This window comes from Hylaeus volcanicus, chromosome 5 (genome assembly GCF_026283585.1).
Source record: "Hylaeus volcanicus isolate JK05 chromosome 5, UHH_iyHylVolc1.0_haploid, whole genome shotgun sequence".
Taxonomy (NCBI): domain Eukaryota; kingdom Metazoa; phylum Arthropoda; class Insecta; order Hymenoptera; family Colletidae; genus Hylaeus; species Hylaeus volcanicus.
In genome coordinates, this window is record NC_071980.1 from 22,437,739 (window position 1) to 22,444,799 (window position 7,061).

The following is a 7,061-nucleotide window of genomic DNA, read 5'->3' on the forward strand; positions in this document are numbered from 1 at the left end:
ATGTGTGCATCAAAGATCGCGTGTGCACACTTCTGCACGCTTATGTGTTGGCTACACGTCACGGTCGTAGACGACAAAATTAATGTTTTGTACCGTAAGTAAAGCTAAACACCGCTATGACAATCTTTCCCCGTAACAATTCGCCGGCGTCGTCTGGAACCTCTGCGATACCGATCAGACACTGACGACTAAATCAGAAATTTTGAGCCTCGAATGCTCAAAATCGTTTCATCTCCTATCCTTAACACATTGAGTACGTGTGACGAGATATCTCGTCTTTAGCAAGCTGAATTAATAAGCCGATTAATATTAAATATTGTTAATAATTAATGTAACTATTGTCAGAAATTAATTTTTAGTTATCCCAGCTAACAGATATAACGATATGGAAAACGTTCTCACAATTACTGTGTTAGATGAATGCTTATTCTGAACCGTGATGGCACCAACTGAATATTAATATCTGACAGTAGTTAAATTAATTATTAACAATACTTATTATTTAAAGAATGATGGGGAATATGATTATGCTGTGGTATTGATGTTTCGTAAATTCTTTTGTGGATCGATCCAACGAGCCTTCGAATCGACCTGTCACGACATGTCACGCGGTTGTTGTTCACCCTTCCCCTTCTCTACTTCGATAGCGAGCCGCGACCCTCGACCGACGCAGGTACACGAGGGATGAGAGCTCATTCTTCGACAATCCATCGGTCGATATGGATCTCGCGATCGCGCATCCGCGTCTCGCGTCCCTCCTATTTGTAGTTTCCCTTAGTATCTTAGTTTGGTTTGGTTGGTTTTAAGGTTGCGTGTACGAGTGTTTCCTCTGCCAAATAATTATTAATCAACTTGTTTTGTTTGTTCGTAAGTCCATATTGGGCTCGTAACATCGTGCTCCATTTCGGTCACTATTGCTTCATGTGATAAGTGTAGTGACCAACCATGTGACGCCGAGATCGGTTGCCGTCCTCTAGTGGGTCTGATTTGAGAGAGGGTCAATCAATGCCTCCGAGGAATCGTCTAGTCTCTGTACGCGTCGGGCGAAGTCCAGGCTCCTGGCGCAGCGCAGTTCAAAAGAGCCGTAAGACGGATGCAAGTCGTGTCCTGGACTCCTGACGATGTGCAGAGAGTAAAACTCCGTTTCGGACTCTACGACCGTCAGACATAGCTGGTGTCGCCAGGGCAGGGCAACCCGACGCGGTGCTACCTACGTCGTACACTGTAAGGTCGGATCTGGGCTCTCGGTAGCAGGTATGCAGGGAGTAGAGTACTGGCGGAGACGTTGATCGTCTTTCTCTCGAATCAGACCCACCAGAGGAAACGGGACTGACTCTGTAAGTCCAGTTTCGTGGTCGCGACGTGTCGCGATTTAGCTTCACTCCTCTTAGTTCAAATAATTGTTTGGCAGAGTCAGACTTGAACTTTGGAAATCAAAGAGACTTTGTTTTCTTTGATTTCCACGGTTTCGTACTTAGTATTAAGCTCGTCAACTCTATGTAGAGTATGCATCTACGTATGTATACTCTATGTAGAGGAAGATCTAAGGAACTTTGATTCCTTCTATCTCCGGGTCTCCACTCGCAGCAAACTCCACGTGGTGAGACCTGGTTATTCGTGACGAACAATCCTTCGTCGCGAATAATATCGAGAGCTAATGGCTGCGAACTTGTAATAAGATCTTTAGATATAAAAAACGCAAAGAGTAAAGTGTAAAGTGTAAAGTGTAAAGTGCAAAAATACAAAAGTGTAAAGGGCAAAAGTGTAAAGTGTAAAATTCAAAAGTGCAAAAGTGTGGAAATGCAAAAATGTAAACTGCAAAAGTGTAAAGTTCAAAAATGTGAAGTGCAAACATGTAAAGTGTAAAAGTATAAAGTGTAAATTTCAAAAGTGCAAAAGTGCTAAAGTGCAAAAGTGTAAAGTGTAAAGTGAAATTAGATTTAGATTAGCAGGAACAACATCAAGGAGCCGTAACTGGTATTAGTGGTCCGTAGTAGGGATGGTTTCTGTCCATTTATCGTATAGAAATTTGTACATTTAAGGAGATTTTACTGTAGTAACAAAAAAATGTTCCGTTACAATTGACTCTTAGTGCGTCACAAACCAATGAAGGGCTTTTCTGAGAAAAAGAATGTCCTTTCCGCGGAAAATCATTGAGTATGGTACAGCAGGTGGCGGTTTGCAATCAGTTAGTTTAGTTAGTTAGATTTTCAATCTCTCCAACTCTTGCGTGTGCGCGAAGTCTAAGTTTTTTTGGAAATAATTGATTTAATGAAAGACCTGTATGCTAGCGTTGGTTACACATACATGGAGTAATAAAAAAATAATTTTTATTTAGAGTTTTTAGAAGACAAATTGAAAAACCTAAAAGAGTACCAAATATTAAATTCTCCTTTGAATTCATACTATTTTTATCTAATTTCGGACAGTACGTTATACAATAACATTGGTAAAATATTATGCTGGAATGTCCAATTGATGAAAATATCAGAACCTAAGAAAAACTTCCTATTGATATTAAACAATATTTAAATGTAAAAATACATATAAAAGGAATAATAAGTTATCCTGAGAAAATAAAAATAATTGAAGATGTTTTGGATGTAATTAGTTGTAGGTAGTAAAAACTATTATACTGATATAAACTAAGCGATTAAATACAATGTAATAATACACAAAATGTAATAATGCAATAATGTATCGTAATGTGGTCGCTAATGGCTAAATAGCTAATCCAACATTAAATAAAATAATCAAAGAAACAAACATTGGTAAAATAAAATGTATGAGCTAAATTAAAATGTGTACTCTCAAAAGTGGCCTAATACATATGCTAAAGTTAAAAATGGGTCTGTCTCAAAGGGCCCGACACGGAAGAGCGAAGTCCCTTGACTTCATCTGGTAGAATGAAAACAAAGGTATTCTTCGAGGTTGCTGTCACGGGTGACCACGTGTGTTTCATAACGTATCTTCCGTAAGTACGAACAATCAGACGGCCTGAAAAGGCAGTCAAACATGAAGAATGTCGATATCGCATAATCGTTAATAAAAAAAAGAATAGACGGTTTAATTAAAATATCACGCGTACGCTTTAGACGACACAGTTCGACCAACTTAAGGGGAGCGCATCAGGATCGAGGAATACAGGTCACTGCACTCACGTGACTGCATTTGCATCGCGGCTCGAGTTGAACTAGTCCGTTCCGATTGCGAGGAAATTGTTTTTCGTCGTTCGATGAATGACAAAAAAACGATCCATTGGATTTCATTCGAAACCACGCGAGTGTCCCAGCACACATTCCTCGATAAACGGATCATCGCGTGATTCGAACCTTTTCCACAAACAGCTGACATAATCGCCTGTTGCGTACGCTGCTAAAGTAAGTCGTAGTTCATAATGTGTACAATTGATACAGGTGCAGCGGCAATCTGTATTGTCAGTGTCATAGATTGTGACTGTGATCCAGCGATCGCATATCAATTCAGTGAAAGTGATACACAAGGTTCCTTGACTTTCCTTCTCCGCTCTCGTTCTTACCGAACACCGTCGAGTATAAACACTCTAAACGCTCGGAATTATGCAATTTTTAATCATGGTAGTCGTATCTTACAAAAGACCTCCAATTGTCCCAAGCGATAAAAACGAAAAATTTATAATATTCGGTGTAGTCGTGAAAAGTAATTAATTATCGTTAAACAATTTTGTTCGTAGAACTGTGAGCATTTTCGAAACAAGAAATGTATAATGCTCTACAATAAAAGAAAGAAAAAAATGTGTATGAATAATTAATGGGGTATTCTAATCTAGAATATGAATTTTCAAGTATTCTTTTGGAATTTATATCTTTAAATCCATAAGGATTTTTTTTATGGGATATTCCACACATATTCATTCGTACTTCAAGAATATACGTAATTTATTTTTAATGAACAAAATCAATAATTAAACGTAATGCACGTTTAATTATTTAAAAAAAATATATATATACATATATTCATGTTTAGCACGATGTCGTTCGTTTTTTTCATCCGAAATCAAGAAATCAAGAAACATCTTCATTAATGTGAGCGTCGCTACGGCCTGTAACTGGATTAATTAAAACTGGAAAATTACAAAACTACGAACATCGTAAACTTTAAATATCAAATATTCAATATTTAAATATATTTTACGTCTTGTTTTATTTTAACGCGATGAAAAAAAGTAGAAAAAAATCAGATTTTTTGAAAGTTTTCGACTACATTACTTTCTTGACAAGGAGATTGGCAAATAGAAAGTGAAAATGAAAGAAAATTATGAGTGTAAATTTGAAGTCTAAAACATTAATGTAGAACAGTCAAAAACATAAGATCAGTCAGGATGTGACATATAAATACTATTAATTATTAAACCTTATTCGAGTCCTACGAGGTCTGACTTTTGGAATCACATAAAACCTCTGTTGAATTTCAATGTAAAAGTAATGATATTTGAAAGAGAAGTTGGTAAATGACTACTTATGATAAATATGTACAAGTACAGAGAACATAGCGCATGCACGAATGATCGCATATTATACCCAATCGACCACTTTACTTAAGTAATGTTGCGTTAGGAAACTTGAATGTTTGTTTGAAAGACGTGGCAAAACAATCAAATAATTTGAAATTTTTATCGTACGTCTTTTCGAAGTAGAATTTATTGCGATGGATTTTAATTTATAAACTCGTTAGAAAATGCATTTAAATCTTAATGTATCTTATTTTCCAAAGTAATTAGAAAAAGAGAAGAAAACATGGAAAGATTTAGAAAAAGATTTTCTACATTAATATACAGGCTGTTTCCTACTTTTTCGGCAAAATTAGAAGAGCACGATCTACAAGTGAAAACAAGACAATAATGTTATATGAAGTTTGTTTATAAACGCTTTGTTACGATATTATAAGCAAATATTGAATGTGACTTCTTGTAATGGGGAACGCTAAAACTTCTTGACTTCTACTTATGGGGAACGATAAAACAGAATAGTGTACAGTACAGAAGTAAGTATACGTGAAGAATTAACTCAACGAATTATTAATTCAGTTGCTGAGATGCAGCAAAATCCTCAGAAAATTCAAAATGTAATACATTCCATATTACATCGATGTCAAGTTTATATCAATGCAGAAGGTGGTCATTTTGAAGTGACGAATTAAAAATTCTTAACGATCCTCGAACGTTAAGAAATATCTCGTAAATACAGGCAAAGTAAACACAATCAACCTGTATTATTCAGTTTTGAATCTGTTGTTTCGCACCTATTCAGTATCGTCAGAAAGCGTTTATAAACAAATTTCATATAACATTTTCTTCGTGTTTACACTTGTAGATCATGCTCTAACAATCTTGCCGGAAAAGTAAGAAACACCCTGTATATAGACCTGGGTTGATACTATTAACATAACCATTAATTGCCTTTCTACCATGGCAACATTTACTGTAATGTAACAAATAATGGTTGAAAACGTTTAACAACAATAAATAACTCGTTAAAACCACACCAAATATTACAGAATCCACGCGACAATTATTCCTAATTAACCCTTTGTACTCCTTAGGCCACCTGTACTGCCTAGGCACTTAAAGGCGTTCTACTCTATTTATCATTAAGTTTCAATAAGCAATGGTTGTCTAAATTCAATTAGTTATAAGATCAATATTAAAAACTACGTTAATTTTCCATTATTTATTTCAAACAACTTTATATAAATAATCAAATGAGGGATAATATTTCCATTAAGCTATTATAATTTATGTATGATCATGTTTGTTTAATAAAAATGTAAAATTCTAAAGAAAATCGTATAATTTAACAAACTGCAAAGAGTTTTTCGTGGCCACTCTATGACTCAGAAATCTAAGATAAATGGTGTTGGAGTTGACTACCTGCACATAGCCAAATTGCTTGAAGTGGAAAGGGTTAATATCGAGGATTTCAACAATTTCGATCGTTTCATCTGTTCAGTGGGTCGCGTCACCCTTACCTGTTGATTCGGTGCAGCTCACCGCACGTTAACTTATCTTCTATTCTTGAAAACCCTCGATGTTACCTCGAGCAGAGAAAGATACCGCATGGAGCACTGCTTGTTCACAAACCAAGAAGCAACAAACGACGCGTTTTGTCAGGCGGTTCGATAAAGCAGGAGCCTCGGTGCTCTCGTTACGGGCAGGCACGAACTAACTATACGAAGAAGTTTTGTGCAAAGCGTGCCGATGCACAAAGTCGAGGGGAGAAGATGACTGTGGCGTGGGCGATGGCGAGCGGGACGAAAAGAGAATTGCGAAGTGCTGTGTCCAACCACCGTGAAGGCACGCTTCCAGGAAATTCTTCCCTTTCCACCGAATCTTCGCTTCCGAATGTATCGACGACGGTGACAAAAATTTCCAAATAGAGGTTTCCGAAATCCAAGCCTCTTTGGGGTCATGAAAAGCGTACGAGAAGCATTAACACGTTGTCCGCCACCATTTATGGGTGACAGAGCTTTTACTAAATAACTAATTCTAAATAACTAATTTACTAGGTACCGATTCTGTGAACGTTCTAGAAAATTTCAGAAATTTCAAATCCTCCAAGGAACAAGACCCAATTATTCAATCTATAATCAATTTGAATTACGAAATTATGGATCCAAGCAAACACATTGTTCATACATGGATTCCTTCCCACGTTGGAATAAAAGAAAACGATTATGTCGACAAAGCCGCAAAAGACTTCCTTAGAAGACTTCCTTAGGAGAGATCCTTATCATAATCTCTCAGTTCACCACAACGATCTTCAAAAATGTCTACATAATAAAAACAGGGAATTCTGGAATATCAAATGGACTCAGTCAATACCTAAAAAAACTGTCAGAAGTAAGGAAAGATATATTTGAAACTCGACAACCTAACTTCATGAACCGAAGAAGTCAAGTAATCCTCACTCGTCTACGGATTGGCCATTGTAAACTGACTCACAAATATTTGCTGTCTAGGGACCAACCAAAGATGTGTAGCTACTGTGATATTACTATCACAGTTAAGCACTTGTTTGAGTGTC